Source organism: Dipodomys ordii, unplaced genomic scaffold (assembly GCF_000151885.1).
Source record: "Dipodomys ordii isolate 6190 unplaced genomic scaffold, Dord_2.0 Scaffold41, whole genome shotgun sequence".
In the NCBI taxonomy this organism is placed as follows: domain Eukaryota; kingdom Metazoa; phylum Chordata; class Mammalia; order Rodentia; family Heteromyidae; genus Dipodomys; species Dipodomys ordii.
In genome coordinates this window covers 14,266,392-14,283,570 of record NW_012267257.1, presented here as the reverse complement: position 1 = coordinate 14,283,570, position 17,179 = coordinate 14,266,392, and the positions used below count along the sequence as shown (strand labels likewise).

The window sequence follows — 17,179 nt, the reverse complement described above, 5'->3', positions numbered from 1 at the left end:
TCAGGTCTTTGATCCTAGCTACTCAGGAAGCTGAGATCTAGAGAATCTTAAGAAGAGGCAGAAAACCCGAGAGGCTCCATCTCCAAAAGAATCAGCAAGGACAACTAGATGTATGTGGTAAGTGCCAGCCAAGCAAGCAACCAAACAAATACAAACCAAACAAATACAAGTTTAAACCTTGCAAAAAAAAAAAAAGAGAAAGAAAAAATTACAATTGTACTATATATTTGGATATTATTCTAGAGTAACTGATATTTGTGATATTTCTTTTTCTTTTGTTTTTGTTGATCCTAGGGCTTGTACTCAGGGCCTGGGCACTGTTCCTGAGCTTTTTTTTGCTCAAGACTAACATTCTACCACTTTGAGCCACAGCAACGCTGCAACTTTTAGGTGGTTAATTGGAGATAAGAGTTTCACAGCCTTTCCTGCCTAGGCTGACTTTGAACTGCAATCTAGCTCTCAGGTTCCTGAGTAGCTAGGTGTGAACCACCAGCACCTGGCTCTATTCTTAAGAAATACTATTGCCTTTCTTCCCACACAGAGGTCATGGAATTTTGAGATAGAAAGTTGTCAGCTAAATCTTAGACAATTCTTGAAGCTATGGTTCCCAGTCAGGGACCATTCTCCCATCCTCCTGTGTGCAGGGATATTTGGAGGCATGCTTTTGTTGCTACCACTGGGGAAGGGAGGCCTGGCATCCAGTGGGTACACACCAAGGATGCTTCTAAGCTTCCATAGCAGAGGTCCCCATAGCAAAGAATTATCGGACCCAAAATGTTACTGTGGATTAAGGAACTCTACCCAAGAGCAAGTCAGCCATCCTTCAACTAGTTCCTGCTTGTTTTCCTCTTACAGAACATAAGTTTCAAGTGTAGTTATCAGACAGCTCTTTTTTTTCCCTCCTGTATTTGGGCTTCCTCACCCTTGGTCTCAGCCTCATTAGCAGAAGCTGATGTTTGTAAAATCATACCCTCCCGCTTGGACATTGATAGCTTTAATCTTTATGATTTTTACTCTTTGTTTTGTTTGCTATCACACTAGCATATGGGTCATGCACGTCCTGCTGGGGCATGAGGGAGGAGTCAGGCCTTGTAGGTGCCTCCATTGTCCTCACAGAGACTCAGTGGACCCCTACTACTGATGCAGAGGAGTCACCGTATTGGGGGTCTTCTTTTACATCTTTTTAAGGCAAGTGAACTTTGATGACTGAAGAGATACCCTAATACAAAGTGCAGGATTCATCCAGCCTTTAAGGACTCCTGGTGAAGGGGATGTCCTGCTTCATAAAAATTGTCTAGATGCAAAAATCATGGCTGGAAACCTAGCTTAAGTGGCAGAGTGCCTGCCTAGCAAATACAGGATACTGAGTTCAAATCTCACTACCTAAACAAATAGACAAAGAAACCAGTCTGTGAGGGGTTCTAATACAAAGGCTGATAAATTAGGCAGCTAAAAATGTTCTTCCCTATATTGGTCAGGACTCTGTGTATTCCTAAAGGCCAAGCAAGTGAAGCTTATTTGTAAATTCCCCAGAGCTAGGAGTAGGATGAGAGAAAGGAAGGTACCCACAACACAAAAGTGGAGGAGTAGACAGGTATTCATTCTCAGGGTGCTGCAAGTTCAGGGTTAGTGTGGGCATTCAGGAGTGCTTCAGGGGCTTTGTCTGAGTTATGGCCTTGAACCTCTAAACTTTCTTGGGAGGCCAGAACTTCCTTTTGCCATGATGGGAAAGGGCTTAAGAGGGGCAAAATGGTTAGCAGTCACTTCTTCCTTTGTCAAGCTTTGGAGATGAAATTTAAGGAGGTCTCTTGATCTCAAATTCTTTCCTCAGTTCTGTCGCAGAGTCTAGGATTATTATTATTATTGTTATTATTATTATTATTTTGTGGGTCATGGGGCTTGAACACTGGGCTTGTCCCTCAGCTCTTCAGTTCAAGGTGAACCACAGTGCCACTTCTGGTTTTCTGGTGGTTTATTGGAGATAAGAGACTCACAGACTTTCCTGCCCCAGCTGGCTTTGAACCGTGATCCTCAGATCTCAGCCTCTTGAGTAGCTAGGATTACAGGTGTGAGTCCCTCGTGCCTGGTTTAGGATTATTTTATGTGTTCGCTGTGATTCTATTCTGTATTATATTTTCACTTCCAAAAGGTTTGCATTTTTCTTTTTGATTATCCAGGCCTATCTCTTACTCCTAGTTTGCTCCTTATTCACGGAGCTTGCTTCTTTTTTCTTACATGTATGATTTCCTAGCTTATTATTTGCAGTAGTTTGAGGGAAAAGCTCCAAAGTTATTCTTTGATAAGCACCAAAGTTATTCTACTCTATATAGCAAAAGGAACTTTACATGTATAATTAGGTTTAAAATTTAAGAGGAGAAAATTTTCTTGAACTATCTGTAAGGGCCTGTAAATGTAATCACAAGTACCTTTATTTATTATTTATGTACTTTATTGTTATTATAAAGGTGATGTACAGAGGGATTTTAAATACATGAATCAGATAATGAGTACATTTCTTTTTATATAATGTCTTCTGTGCCCTCAAACTCTCCCAGCCCCTCCCTCCCATCTCCACCCATGAGTTGTGTAGTTCACTTTCATCTGTGTCCAGTGAACTCTACTGTTGCATTTTTTCACCCTTTTCCCCTCAAGTTCTGTACCCTACTCCCAATCCTTCTGAAGATGTACATTTGAATACACTGTACATAAGGTAAAGAAGACAGAATCATTAAAAACTGAAAACTGAAATAAAGGGGGAGAAAAAAAGATGTCTTGTTTCCATACCTTGGAGTTAGTTTCACAATGTATATTATTTTATATAAATATGAAGAAGCACTTAGGCATTGCATCTTTGTGTTTCTCTTTTAAGAATATCCTCTTTTGGTCTCACTATGTGAGTATTAGAATCCTGTATAATTTATCATATCCCAGTGCATTTTAGATCTAATTTCTATATATCAGAGAAAGCATGTGCCATTTGTTTCTCTGAGCTTGGCTTACTTCACTTAACATGAGTTGATCTAGTTCCATCCATTTCCCTGCAAATGACATTATTTTATTCTTTCAAATGGCTGTGTAAAAATTCCTTTGTGTATAGCTACCACATCTTTTGGATCCACTCTTCTATTGAGGCAATGAACATGGGTGAATCACAAGTATCTTTGCAAGAAGGAAGCAGAAGGAAATTGAACTACAGCAAAAGAAGTGACATAGAAACACAAGGTTGGAATAATTAAATAAAGGGGTCCTGAGTGTAAGAACTTCCAAAGCTGAAAAAGTTATGGCAATGGATTCTCTCCTGGAGGTTCCAAGGAGGAGGCAGCCCTGCCAACCTCTTGACAATAGTCCAGCCCAGTAATCTTTAAGAAAATGATTTCATGTTGTTTTTAAACCGCCAAGTTTGTGACAATGTGTTAAGTTGTGCATATATTTTTATGGACTCCATGAGATATTTGCCTATATTTGTCTATCCAGTTTTTGTTGTTGTTATTGGTCATGGGGCCTGAACTCTGGGCCTGGGCGCTGTTCCTCAGCTCTTCAGCTCAAGGCTAGCGCTACCACTTGAGCCACAGCACCACTTCCATTTTTTTTCTGCTTATGTGGTACTGAGGAATTGAACCCAGGGCATCATGAATGCGAGGCAAGCACTCTACCACTGAGCCACCTTCCCAGCCCCAGCTACCCAGGTTTTTGATCTGTCTTTCTGTATGAAGCACCATATCAGTCACCATTGTAATGTTCAGTCTTCATTTTCCATTATCAATAGCCCTATGATTTTGAAAAGGATTATAAATATGACCAGTTTAAAATTGAATGCATTTAATAGTCTCTCTTGAAGCTATAAACCACCACTACTAATATAGTTCTTACCAAGTAGGATGGACTTCAGAGACAGTTCTTCAAAAGGGGGTTGATTTGCCTGGCACACACCTGTTCCTCAACTTACCCTTCTTCTCAGAATGGCATGTGCTAAGGATGGTGGAAGAAAAGTAGATGTATTTGGGGTTCCTAATGCAGCCATGCCTGTTACAAGTCTTCTTGTTTGGTGAGTAGAATAAGCCCTTACTTGGTTAAACCACTGTTTTCTATATTCATGGTTATGTTAAGCCTATGATCCATCATTTATTCTACTTGTGGAGGACCTATCCATTTCTATTTTTCAATCTAGTGTTCCAGTACACATGTACACACCCCACATGCACAAACAACACCACACGCGCGCACACACACACACACACACACACACATAAAATCTATCACTGGATTTTAAAGTCCTTGAAAAGACTTTCATTACTAGCATTAAGAGTGAATACCCTGAGTTCAACAGACAGAGTAAGTGGTGTTAGTTGTTGTAGCAAATATAACACAAATTCTTTTAGCTTCATACAATAGAAGCTCACCTTGCCCCTATGCAGTCCTTTCTGGTCTATGTTATCATTTATGAGCCTTTTTAGGGTTCTTTGCCACATGATCTGAATTCAGTAGTTTTCTGGTGTATTCTGTAAGAATGTGGGCAGATAAACTTCATAGACTAAACTTTTTTTTTATTGTGAAAATACCATACAGAGAAGTTACAATTACATGGGCAAGGTAATGAGTACATTTCTTATCAAGCATTGTTGCCTTCTCCTTTGTTTCCCCTTCCTATCCCTCCCATCTCCCCCCCCCACTTCCTCCCCCCTCCCCCCCCAAGTTGTAAAGTTTGTTTTTCAACATAACGACTTGTGCATCTCATTGTTACAATGGGTCCACCTGTATTCCTATTTAAACAATTTGTTTTCTCCCTTCCCCTCCACAAATTATACCAACATCAAATACAGTGAAAGCAGGGGTTATATCATGGGGGAGAGACATACAAAGCAACAAAGAAATCATCTTATAAATATATTAGAAACAATTGCATGAAAGAAAAACCATTTGAATACTTATCTTGGGGTTCATTTCACCTAACATCAACTTATTTGACCTTGTCTGCTTGTCTCAAACATATACTAGTTATTACAAATAAGGGAAACTATGGGACCTATGTTTCTTTGGGCCTGGCTTACTTAATATAATTTTTTCCAAGTCTTTCCATTTCCTAACAAATGGGGCAATGTCATTCTTTCTGATGGAGGCATAGAATTCCATTGTGTATATATATTGATCCATTCATCTACTGAGGGGCATCTGTGTTAGTTCCATATCTTAGGTATGGTAACTAAGGCTGCAATAAACATAGTTGTGCTGGTAGCTTTAGTATGGTCTTGTTTGTGATCATTTGGGTAAATGCCCAAAAGTGGAATCATAGACTAAACTTTTAAAAATTGATGACATTTGAATATAAAAACTGCCTGTAAACAATTTTCAACTTAATTTTACATGTGTGATTTTGAGAAAGGAGCCTCAGTTTTAAAATTAGGTCCTGATGTTCTCTTCATCTAAGGAGGCTACAGTGAGGGAATAGAGCATAAGTGTGAAAGACAGCCAAGGTGGGACACAGGGTGATTCAAAAGTATGTATATATGTATATATGGATATATGGATGGATGTATGGATGTATGGATGGATTTACCTATTTCCCAGAACCTAGTAAAAACACTTTGGCAGATATAGCCAGCTGTAGTATCTTTTAAAAAATAAATTCAATTTATATATTATAAAGTCCCCTCTGTTAAATATACAATTTGGTGATTTGGAATATTCACAAAGTTGTATGTCATGGCTATGGATTCTGGAATATTTTCATCATCATGAAAAGAAACCTCAAAGTCATTTGTAGTCACACATTTTAAATTAATAACCTTTGTTTCAAAAGGCTGCCTCAGTACTTGGTATTTGTAAACTTTATTGGCATCTCCAATTGTTTATTCCACAACAATTGGGATAACTATACATACAAACAGCACCTCCAGCCCCCCCCCCCACATTCCACAGACACCCACTGTTATGCTCTAGGAATCAGATTCTCACACACCAGAAGAATAAACGACAAGACTTGAGAACAACAATAATGTTGCTGGTAACTATTTTGGTCATCCTGTTTCCATGGTAGAAGAAAGCTCTTGTGATTGATTATGTGGTCCACAACTGGGACAGAATTCAAGAAGACTGGAAACAGCTGCTTCAGGCTCCACATACTCATAGATATCTTCCCCTTCACTATTTTGGCAGTCAAGGCAGCTTTATGCAGCTAAATGAGGAGATGCTGAGCCTCTGTATGTGTGTGTGTGTGTGTGTGTCTTGAAAGCTCCTCTGTTGTAATAATCTCTTAATTTCAGAACTTTTTATAGATAGCCCTCTTTGGGTTACACTCGTAGAAGGTTAAGTCAGAGTGAAAATAGCCGAGTTCTGCTAAGAATGTGTACTTCCCACACCTGTCATCTTGGACAGGATGTGTCACTGGGGGCCACGCTTGATTCTGTTCTGTCACAGCTGTAGAAACAGATGCATTTTTGCCTATTTTACATTCTTAAAAAAAGGTAATCCTGGAAAACAAACTAACTCAGTATTGATGTTAGTTTTGCACGCTTGATGGTTTCAAAAGGCTCTGTTGCTATTCTATACTTGCTTTGGGGACGGTTCATTGCTCTTGTTTTCGAAAAAAGCCCAGTTCTCTTTTGCACCTGCTGTGGCTACAGGGGTAGAACCTAGCTGGCTTAGGTTCTTCATTAAAAAGTGTTAAGCTGCTATCAGTTCAGAAGGAACAAGAAATTCTGTGCATTGCATTGAAATGTTTCCATTCTTTATTTCCCGATGACTCAAAATGAACAGATATGAGACATTTAAGTGAAGGTATCACCAAATCCAGTGGTAACATGTTTTTAAAAATGAGAAATAAAATGTCCTGATAAAGACAAAGAGAAAGATAAATGGAAATAAATGAAAAAAAACAGTTTGTGGCAGATGTATAGTGGGTTGTCCAGTAGGAATATTTAGCCTAACCTCTGATGGTAGCAAGAATTTGAGGCAGAGATATAAAGTGACTTGTCTTAGCCCTAGTAGTATTGCCAGAGCGCTGTTGAGTTCTAGATCCAGCTCTTTAGCCCACCTTTCAGTTCTTTATACCGTTTTGCATGTACCACATCTCTGAGAGATTGGATAATGCTGAGTTTGGGCATCTTTTCTTAGCTTGAATTCAGCCAGTTTATCACTTCTACTTGGCTCATAAAATCTGGTGCCATCTTGAATAGATCAGAAATCAGGTGACAACAAAATACTTCTTGCTAACATGTTTTTTGGGCAATGCTTGATATTTGGGAAGCAAACTCCAGGATTCAAACTCTAGCCTGGCCACTTACTGGGCGTGGCACATCAGTATTTTAGTGTCCTAAAACTAATGTAAGAAGTGGACATAAACAAGAGTCCTGGAGGCCAAAAGTACAAAATCAGGATGCTGGCAAGGCCATGTTCCTCTGGATCCTTGGTAGGAGAACTCTTCCTTGCCTCTTTCTACCCTGCTGTGGCTGCCAACAATCTTGGTATCCCTTGGCTCCAAGACAATCATCTCAATTTCGGCTTCTGTCCTCACACGACCTTCTCTGTGTCTCTGTAACCAAATCTTAATGTGAGTACATCTGCAAAGACCCTGTTTTCAAAAGTGGTCACAATCAGAGATGCTGGAGATTAACACTTGAATGTAACTTTTTGTTGGACTTAACCTGCTAACTTAATGTAATTCCTTTTGATCATCTGGCTGCAGGTTTTATATTATTATTATTATATAATGGGATAAGACTACTTCTTTCTTTCCAGGTTGATATGAATACTCAATTACCCAAGTATATGCTTGCCTTCTAGTAAGTGTTCTCTATGATGATGCTAAGTCCTTACCAGATTTCATTGTTCCCAGTGTTAAGTCCAGTGAATATCAGTAGGTATTCAATATGTTTATTAATGGATGGATTCTCCAGGTAAGAAAGAAGTCACATTTTAGCAGAATCTAATGTGGTAAGATGACTCTAGAAGTTTCTTTAAAGCCAAATGTTGAGCCAGGGTTAAAAACAAGGAAGAAAAGAAAAAAGTAGCAGAGCATAAGAAAAAGGAATTGTAGAATTTGCTCAACAATGATCATAGTGGAGTATAGTTTTGAGAATAAATAAAAAGGTAAGATTAAGACAATTATTAATTCACCTTTGTGATAAAAATGAGACACAAATGATGATGGTTTCTTCGTCTTGTTGGAGCTCTCCGTGTGTACATGTGTATCTTCCTAGTTAGATGCTATGTTACAGCCTTAGATGAACTTCTATATGGCTTTTCAACTTTTTCATGTTCAAAGAGATAAAGTCAATGATAGCCTCAGCGCTGCCATTAAAGAACACCGTTATTTAATTCTTGAAGTTTAGGTCTTGGCAAAGTAGAGGTCACCAAGGGACAAGGTGTGGACCCCTTTAAAAACAGAGATATCAGAATCTGTGCTCCTGTCGTGGTTAGTTAATCATGGTTAAACATTTTAAAACTTAAAGTGCTAGTTGACAAATGTGTATACTGAAGATATGTGATGGTGTGAAAAACAAGTACAGTTATGCTATAAAATGGCATTGTAATGTTGACCCTGGGCTGTTAGTTTCTCTCATGGTTTGGAGCTGGGTATTTGGCATAGCGACCTTGAACTGCTGGAGATGGGGCCAAACTGGATTCTATTTGAATTTGTCAACACAGCATCATTCAACTCTATGGTTTCTAGCCAAGTAGCTTTGCGAGGCTGTTGTCAGATGCAGTTCCAGTTGCAACGGAGACCATGACAGTGTTGATTGGTCACTGTTTAGTCAATGCATGCAGTCCATTGGTTGACACAGCTCATGCTATGCTTCCTTCTGGAGACAATGGTCAACCAGCTCTCCTAGCATTGGGCCCTATGTCAACAGGGGAATATTTGGACTAAATTTTCAAATTGTTTTCAGTGACTATCATAAATATTGCAACAGAGTGTGCATGTTTAACATTGAGCACTTCTGAAAAAGTTTACCTAAGTACAAGGTACATAAATGGACTGCTATCCTTTTCAGTCTTGTCCTTGGGTGATTCCATACTTATTCTAACAGTGATTCTACATTTGCACTCAATACTTGTCTTCATTTGAAATTGTCCTTAGGGCTAATTAGTGATACATTAAAATGATATTTTTTAAAAAAAATATGACTTAAGTGTTCATATTACTGATCATGAATCTTTGAAAAATTTCCTGACTGTTATGGACAAAAAAATGACCTCAAAAGCAAAAGATTTCTTGTCACTGGATTCACATAACAGGTAGTGCTTCAAGCCCTGACTGCGTTCTTAGAGAAGAGTTTGAAAAGTGAGTTTTGACCAGTGTCACAGTCTCTGTAATGAGCAAACAGTGCCAAGAAGATGACTCAGGAAGGGAAAACACTGTCAAGTGGAAATTATGGCACACTTACTTGAAACTAATTACACTATTTTATAGTACATTGAACAAGGCAGATCCAGCTGGTAAGAGGAGTTTATGCTCTTTACCTTCTAAAAATGGTCTGTATAATACTTGCTGTTACAAAGGTGACACAGCATTTCTAATGAAAGCTGGGTCTAAGAATAGCTCTACTACCAAGTTCAGAAAATTTACCTTAGGGGGTGAGAAATGCTCAGCAGTTTGTATTTAAATAGCTTCCTTAAATACACTCATTGCATATGACCTTCCCTATAATTCACGTTTATTTATAATTACTTGAGTGAGGAGCATTAAACTTTCAGAACTACATATTAACTTTTTAATGTAGCACTAGGAAAGTGATGGCTGAGAGTAGATGAAATACAAAGGCCTGAAACACCTTATTTGGGGAAAAAAAATTTAAGAAGTGAGTCCTAGCTCTCCCTGTTGAGGTGTAAAACAGTCCTTTCTTTCCCCCATTGAAGCCTTATTGAATTGTCCACTTTGCCTGTTAAGAATTACCTACAGCTGCTGACAACAATTTCCCTTGTTTTTAATCATTTTTTCTCCTCTTCTTCCTTCCCCTCCTTTACCCCCTTCACCCATATCTCCATCTCTCTGATGGAGAACAGAGAGATAGGAAGGAATCTGACTCTTCTCTTTGTAAGGTCAGTAATTCAATTCATGAAAATTTCACCCTCCTGACTTAACCACCTCTCAAGGCTCTATATCCTCAAACCATCCTGTTGGAGGTTAGGTTTTCAACAAATGAACATTTGAGAAAAACATTTAGTGCATATCAACCCCTTACTTTATATTCTCTCCCTTTCCAGTTCTTTAGAATCACACAGTGATTCAGTAGGCTCCCTTCTACTTGTTTTCATTTCTGCATGGATCATTCAGACGCCCCCATCCTTGGTATCCCCACAACCTCGCGGATATTCAGAGCTACCATGCCCTTTTAGTCCCTTCAAATAGAATGGTTGGCACTACCCTTCGTGGGCTGTGTGACCTCCAGCATTTCTGCTGTTTCCCCAAAATTTTCTGGAGGGAGTTGAGTTACACTTTTCTTGTCATTCTGTGCTTAATCTGTTTTCTTATTTTAGCATGGAAACTAAAGCCAGAGACTGCTGAGTTTTCCCTTCACTGCATACCTGGCATACATTGTGGTTCCTCTCCCTTGTCGCTTTCCCTCTTCTATCTGTTACTGGTATGACTCTTAGGCTACAAACTGAAGTTCTCAAGAAATGAGACTTCCTTGAATTTTCTATAGTCGTGCTCAGTGATCACCATTCCATCTACTGGAAGCAGTTTTACTTTAGTCAATTCCAAGCCAAATTCATGATCTCTCCCCTTTCCCATTTCCTCCTTTGTAAAAACTTGTAGGAAAACCAGAATTTTTTGACCCTAAGTTCAAACTTCTTGGATCCCACATGCTAGGTCTGCTCACTCATCTCTCTAAGCCAAATCAAGAGACCTGGTGAAGGGCAAGAGAAAGGAGATTTATTATACATCACTATTATATAATGGGAAGACACACTTCAACCATTCCTCAGCTGTCTTGGAGGAACAGATATGAGCTAAAGGTTTGAACAGATAAAGAACTGGGGCAAGGAGAGAGAAATGATTATCATGATGATTAGGCTGATCTTTATCTCAGTCTCTGTTCTCCCAGGTTCCTGAGCAATTCTTAGAGGTTATTGCTGTCATTACATGAGGGGAGTGAACAAGTATGTCTTTAGATTTTTTTTGGCTGTTCTTCTTCTTTTATTATTACTATATTATCGATAAGTCCTGTACTTGTTGGAACCCAAGGTGACTGCAGGAGAGGGGCTCAGATTAAAGGACTCCACTGCCAGTGGAGGCTGGGGTGCTTAGCTTTTATACTGCCTTTAGTTAATTCGTGGTCTCAAGAAAGGCATCAGTGCTTTTTAGCAAAAAGCAGTGTAAGTACCTCCTACATTAGAGCTGGGGCAGGCTGCTGTGGTGTCAGATAATCAAGTTAGGTGGGAGGATCTGGTCCCCCATCCATGTTGCCCTTCATTTAAGAGCTCATCTTGCTTGGGTGCTGTCCTTCCCCCATTTCATACTAAGGTTGTAGCTGACTTTGATCTTTTCCTGACCTTGAGGTCTATCCAGATCTTCTGGCTCTCAGTTGGACTTTTGCCACTCTTGGCTGGAGAGGCTGACATCCTGTTGAGCTCTGTTGGCTGCTGTGGTTCTGCCATCACTGCTATAACCCCACAAACATCTCTCCTCCATCCTGCAGGGTGCAGAGGACCTCTAAGAGCCTGGCCAGCTAAAGAGCAACGGAATGATTTGCTTTGCCCTCAGATCCGTGAAGGAATTAAGAACATGCCTTTTCAACACATGCTGAATTGATGTGTTCATGACTTTAAGGTGAAATCACTTAAGGAGCTGTAACTTCAGAAAGCCATTTGTTGCGTTTTTCCCTACATGCTGCAAGCCATGAGATTCTTTTTCACATTTCTAGGCCTGAAAGTAACTTTGATCACCATAGACTAATAATTCAGGCTGCAATGAACCTGAATAAGCTCTCTGAAGTTACTCTTATCTTCTAGGAGTTTCTATATCCATGTAACTCTTAGTAATATCCCTAGAATTTATTGTCCTAGCCTAGATGCCCATTTATCTGTCCTTCCTGAACAAATTAATTTATCTTTTTTTGGACAAAAATATATGAAAACATCATGCTTTTTCATTTCTTCTGACTTCATTGTCTTGTGAAGATCCCAATGTACATGTGAATTTAACAAACAGTTGATGTTTTTCTCTTGTGAATCAGTGCTAATAATTAATTAGGCTCTTAGATTTAGCCAGAGACCATATAAGAACTAAGGGGAGGGAGGGGTCTCTTTTCCCCTATATCCCAAACCTGCTGTGGAAATGATGGCTCAGATTTAGCCAGAGACCATATAAGAACTAAGGGGAGGGAGGGGTCTCTTTTCCCCTATATCCCAAACCTGCTGTGGAAATGATGGCTCCTTTCTTCCCTGGGACCAATCTGGTCACTGGGAGCAGAACTACTCTTGAAAAACATGTAGCATGTGTCTTATCTGCTTTACCTTCTGACTCTTCCTGCACTGTCTCAAAACTAATGTGGGTGGGAAGGTAGCAGAAAGAACTGGTTTTGGCTAGTCACATATTCTATTAAATCTATAATTGATGCCTGCAATCCTAATCCTTTAAAACCCAAAGTCAGGCATCTGGCCCTTCTACCATCAAGGCATTGTCCTTCTCCTTGTGGAATGCAGTAACCGACAAAATGGCGGGTGGGGTGGAGGGGTGTGCCAGAAAACAGGAAGTGCTAGGAACAAGAGCCACATTGGATGACATTTCAAAATAAGCACCTGCTATTGAACAAGTCAGGTGCTAAACTTTTGGATGGAGTATGTGAGCACAATGCTACTTTCTTCCTGGCTGATGTCTTCCCTAGCTTTGGTGTTTTCATAATTAAACCCCTCAGCCCAATCATTTTTTTCATTCCTGTTCCCTCCCTTTCTGAGGTGCTTACAAGCCTTCCAAAATTTGGCACATTTACTTAGCTTTCTTTTTGTATTATCCATTTCTTCCAGACCAAGGCCTGGATTAATGAGTGGGAATCCTTTGACATCTGCAGATGCCTTCTAGAAATTTAAAAGGCCATTCCCCACACCTCCTTGTACAAATGCCTGTGCATTATGCCTCCCTTTTGTTATTTGAAGGTAACTGCCGATGTGTTTTGCTCAAAATAGTAAGTCCTTCTTATTTATTTTGATGCTTTGAATTAAATGTACTTTTATTTAGTAGACATCACTTAGGATTAAGGACTTGTGAGTAGTTTCACAGAATATCATACCCAAGAAAAAAAAGAGTCGAGTACCTCAGATCTCCCTTTCTCTAAAACCATGTGTCTCCTTAACCATTATCTTCTCCAGAGGCTCTGAGAACTGAAATCCAAACTCTATAGCCAGCTCATTGCCTGAGTCCCTCAGACAGCAGGGAACTTGAATCAAAACATTTGTTTCATTCAAGGGGAAAGGGATGGAAATGTCATAGTAATTTAAGGGCACTTGGTTTATTTTACCTGGAATGCTAACCTGATTTTTTCAGATTGGAACTGTACAAGATCCAGAGACACTGTTTAAAATTACTGTTTATTTTCGTTGCAACTTTTATATCATTACAATTCAAAGTTTATATATGTTCTAACAAAGATTTATTATACTAAGACAACAGGATAATGGGGAAAATAGGAAAAAAAAAGAAACCTCCATTGTTTCCTATGTAGGAAATGAGAGTTAAAAATTTCCACGAAATATATTTTAAAGGATTAATTCACAGTTTTGTCTGCACTTAATCTTTTAAAAATGAAGTGATGTTAGAAGGGACTCAGAGGGAAAACATGGTCTTTTCAGATGGACTCTCTGTCCTCATGGCTTCACATGTTCCATTCTATCCAATTTGCAGCACTCTTCTCCCACAAGTATTGAACTGCTGGTAACCATAGGGCTAGGGTGATTCCTATATAAGTAGATTCAAATCTCCCTCATTTTTTCAACCTACTGCCTCTCCTCTGTCTTCTCTGGTACCTCTGGCCTGCTTCTTTGGAATTATCCTTATCTTTTCCTCTTCCCTTTGTCTTTCTGTTCCACCTTATCCTCCTGACTTTTCCCTTTTGCCCATATTATAAATTCTATAGAAGATGTTATCTGTTAAAGAATGTTGAGATTTACCATACCTAGCACATCTACATACCTTGTAACCTGCCTCCCAAGTCCTCAGTTTTGTTTATTGCTTTGAAGTTTATCTTGCACAAAAGTAGTTTTCTTGGGGAATGGTACTAGGGATTGAATTTAGAGACTTGTACTCACTAAGGCAGGCACTCTTACCACTTGAGCCATACCACCAGATTTTTGTGCTGGTTATTTTCAAGGTAGGATTTGGTGTACCTGCAGGTACACACCACTGTACCGTATATTGGTTGAGATAAGAGTCTCATAAATGTTTGTGTCCAGGCTGGCTTCAGAGAACAGGGATTTTAATTCTGTAAACATTCTAAAGTTTTTTTTTTTTTTTTTGTCGGTCGTGGGGCTTGAACTCTGGGCCTAGGCACTGCTCCTCAGCTCTTCTAGGCACTATCCTTCAGCTTTTCAGCTCAAAGTGAGGGCTCTACCACTTGAGCCACAGCACCACTTCCCATTCTGAACTTTTATGGGAGTCTGTCATTTACTTTTAGGATTTTTCTACCTGCTGACTTTCTTCACACTTTGGGATTCTGTACTACATATGTTCTCTGGTGGGTCAGCCTTGAGAATGCACATTTCCTGTCTTCTACTATAGGGATTGCAATGGACCTCAAGACTGGTAATTACCATAGAGCACTCTTGAAACTCAGGCTGCTCTGCCTCCTGGACATGGCCTGTCATCAACAAATGCTTATTATTGATGGCTGCCTTGAGCCTGCACAAATTCCATGGCTGCCCCAATGAGGGTAGCTGGGTTCTGTCCCCCTACATTCAGTGAAAGCAGAGTTGGACTTAACTCTGTGGGCTTCTGACTCTGATTTCTTCAGCCTTCATATGTGGACTTGGACCAGTAATTCTAGAGAGTTCTAGGACTCTGTCCTCACATTGGATCTCATCATTGGCCCCTCTTGTTCCAAGGCTTTCAAATTCTTGAATGGAGCAGCTCTCCACATTACTGACAGCCACTGTGGGACTATCCAGCTTCTGCTCATGTAAATTAGCTTACTGAAACACCTTTTATATGTACATTCTATTAGCCTGCTCCTCAGGAGAACTTTGACTAATGTTGTGTTCATGGCTGTCAAGGCCTGGGTAGCTTAGTCATCCTTTCATTACCCAGTCTGTGAGTCCTGTTCAACTAGATATTGGGAGCCATGGGATCTCTCACAATGCTTCCAGGCACTGTGACTCCCAGGAAACATTAATCTTTTTTTTCTTTTTTCATTTCTTCTTCTTCTTTTTTTTTTTGGGCAGGGGGTGGGGGGTGGGGGAGGGCTGTGGGGGAGGCCCTTACTAGTCAGGTGTACCATTTGAGCCACACCTCTAGTGTGATTTGGCCATAATACCTATGGAAGTTTTCTTGTTTTGGGGTGTGTCAACTCTAAGCTACTAATTTATCAAGCTGACACTGGCTATATAGAACATCCCATCTTGTTACAATTTACATTTTGAGATGAGGTCTTATTATGTTGCTCAAGCTGGCCTTGAATTAATGATAATTTTCCTTCAGCTTTCCCAGTTGCTGAGATTACAGGCTACCATGTATAGCTGGCAAATGTAATACTTTATTTTTAAGTGTTCTTATTCACGTATGTCTTATGCACTGTGGAAAGCACAAACCTTAAATGAAATCTACATCTGTATCACTCACCGATACTCAGAGTGAGATTATTTTCAGTGCCAAGCAGTTTTTCTTCCTTACATTTGTTCCCATGACTTTCTCCAGGACGGCTTGATCTGTCCCGATAGATTAGTTTTGCCTGTATCTGGGACTACATATTCAAGGAATTATATGGTAAGTGTTACATTCTTTGAAAATGGTAATCTAGCTTGATACTGGGTAAAGTAGGAGTGGGCTAAACTTTCCCTTTCTCCCACAGTTGGTGGCAGTATGAGTCAGACAGTAGTAGAAGGTTTGAATCACTTAGTAATTAATTTTATATTTTAACTGTTAGTTTCTTTACCCTATAAAATGAGAGAATAATCAGTCCTACTTTGAAAAGCGCTCGTCAGAATGAGTAATAGATGTAAAGTGCCTCGACAGTGTGTGGTATGCACTGGCGGCTTGAAAAGTATTTGTAATTAAACATATTCATTCTTGGCTGTAGGACTTTACCAAATACACATCCAAATAAACTATTAGCTATATTCCTACTTGTACAATTTCTTGTATTAATTCCTATGTTTAACTTTGTGTGGCTGTGATAAAAATATCTGACACATAACACTTAAGGGGAGGGAGGAGATGTATTTGTTAGCTCACAGTTTGAGCAGTTTCAGTCCATAGTCCTAGCTCAGAGCATGGAGTCTGAAATATGTGGAGGAGGAGACTGTTCATCCGGTGGTGGACAAGACGCAGGGAAAGGTGATCCTCAAAAGGATTAGGGGGTGAAATGTAGCCCTCAAAGACATGCCCCGAGAGCCCTGCCTCCTCCATCTAGGTCACAATGATGACTCTTCACCATCTCCCAATAAGCCGTCCCGTTACGAATCCATCCATGGATCAGTTCATTCATTAGCTGGGAGGCCTCTGATCCAATCACTTCTCCACAGACCATCAGCTGGTCAACCAAGCTCAAGATACATCAGCCTGGGGTGACATTTCATTTTCCTGGTACCAAATCTTTCTGGTATCAAATCCTGGGACTTAGACTTGCTTCATTTGATTTTCAGCAGCCAGAGGCAAGATACAGGGAGTGGTGAGGCTGGAGGTTCATTACTTGGGAAATGGGTTATCATTTGGATCTTTCTGAGTGTAGCCCCTTTAACAGCACAAACACCTACCGAAGAAATGCAAACCCCGGTGCTGTTCCTCACCCTCAGGCCCCAGGTGAATCTGTCTTCACCCGCATCCGCTTACTTAGTAGGAGGGCCGGTCCCTTTAAGGCCCTGAAAAGGGTGGCCGCGGCGAGGCCACGCCCCGTCACGTGTGAGCCGCCCGGAGGGGGCGGGCCGTCTCCCCCAGTGCCGTCACTTCCGGCTCTGTCAGTCGGGAGCGAGCGAGCTCGAGCGGTGTGCCGGAACGGAGCGTGAGTCCGCGGGGCTGGGCCCCAGCCCGAGG

The 17,179-nt window shown here is 40.3% G+C and overlaps 1 protein-coding gene and 1 pseudogene across 1 annotated transcript in view; one reads left to right on the top strand and one right to left on the bottom strand.

Moving 5' to 3' along the window:
- LOC105987319 overlaps positions 1 to 11,598 on the bottom strand; it is a 73,807-nt pseudogene extending 62,209 nt beyond the window's left edge.
- A 5,476-nt stretch (positions 11,599 to 17,074) lies between these two features.
- The window catches only part of Sub1 (SUB1 homolog (S. cerevisiae)), an 11,353-nt gene continuing 11,248 nt past the window's right edge, over positions 17,075 to 17,179 (top strand). The window contains exon 1 of the mRNA XM_013018616.1: positions 17,075 to 17,147. The gene's annotated coding sequence lies outside the window, so the exon portion shown is untranslated. The remainder of the gene's footprint in view (positions 17,148 to 17,179) is intronic.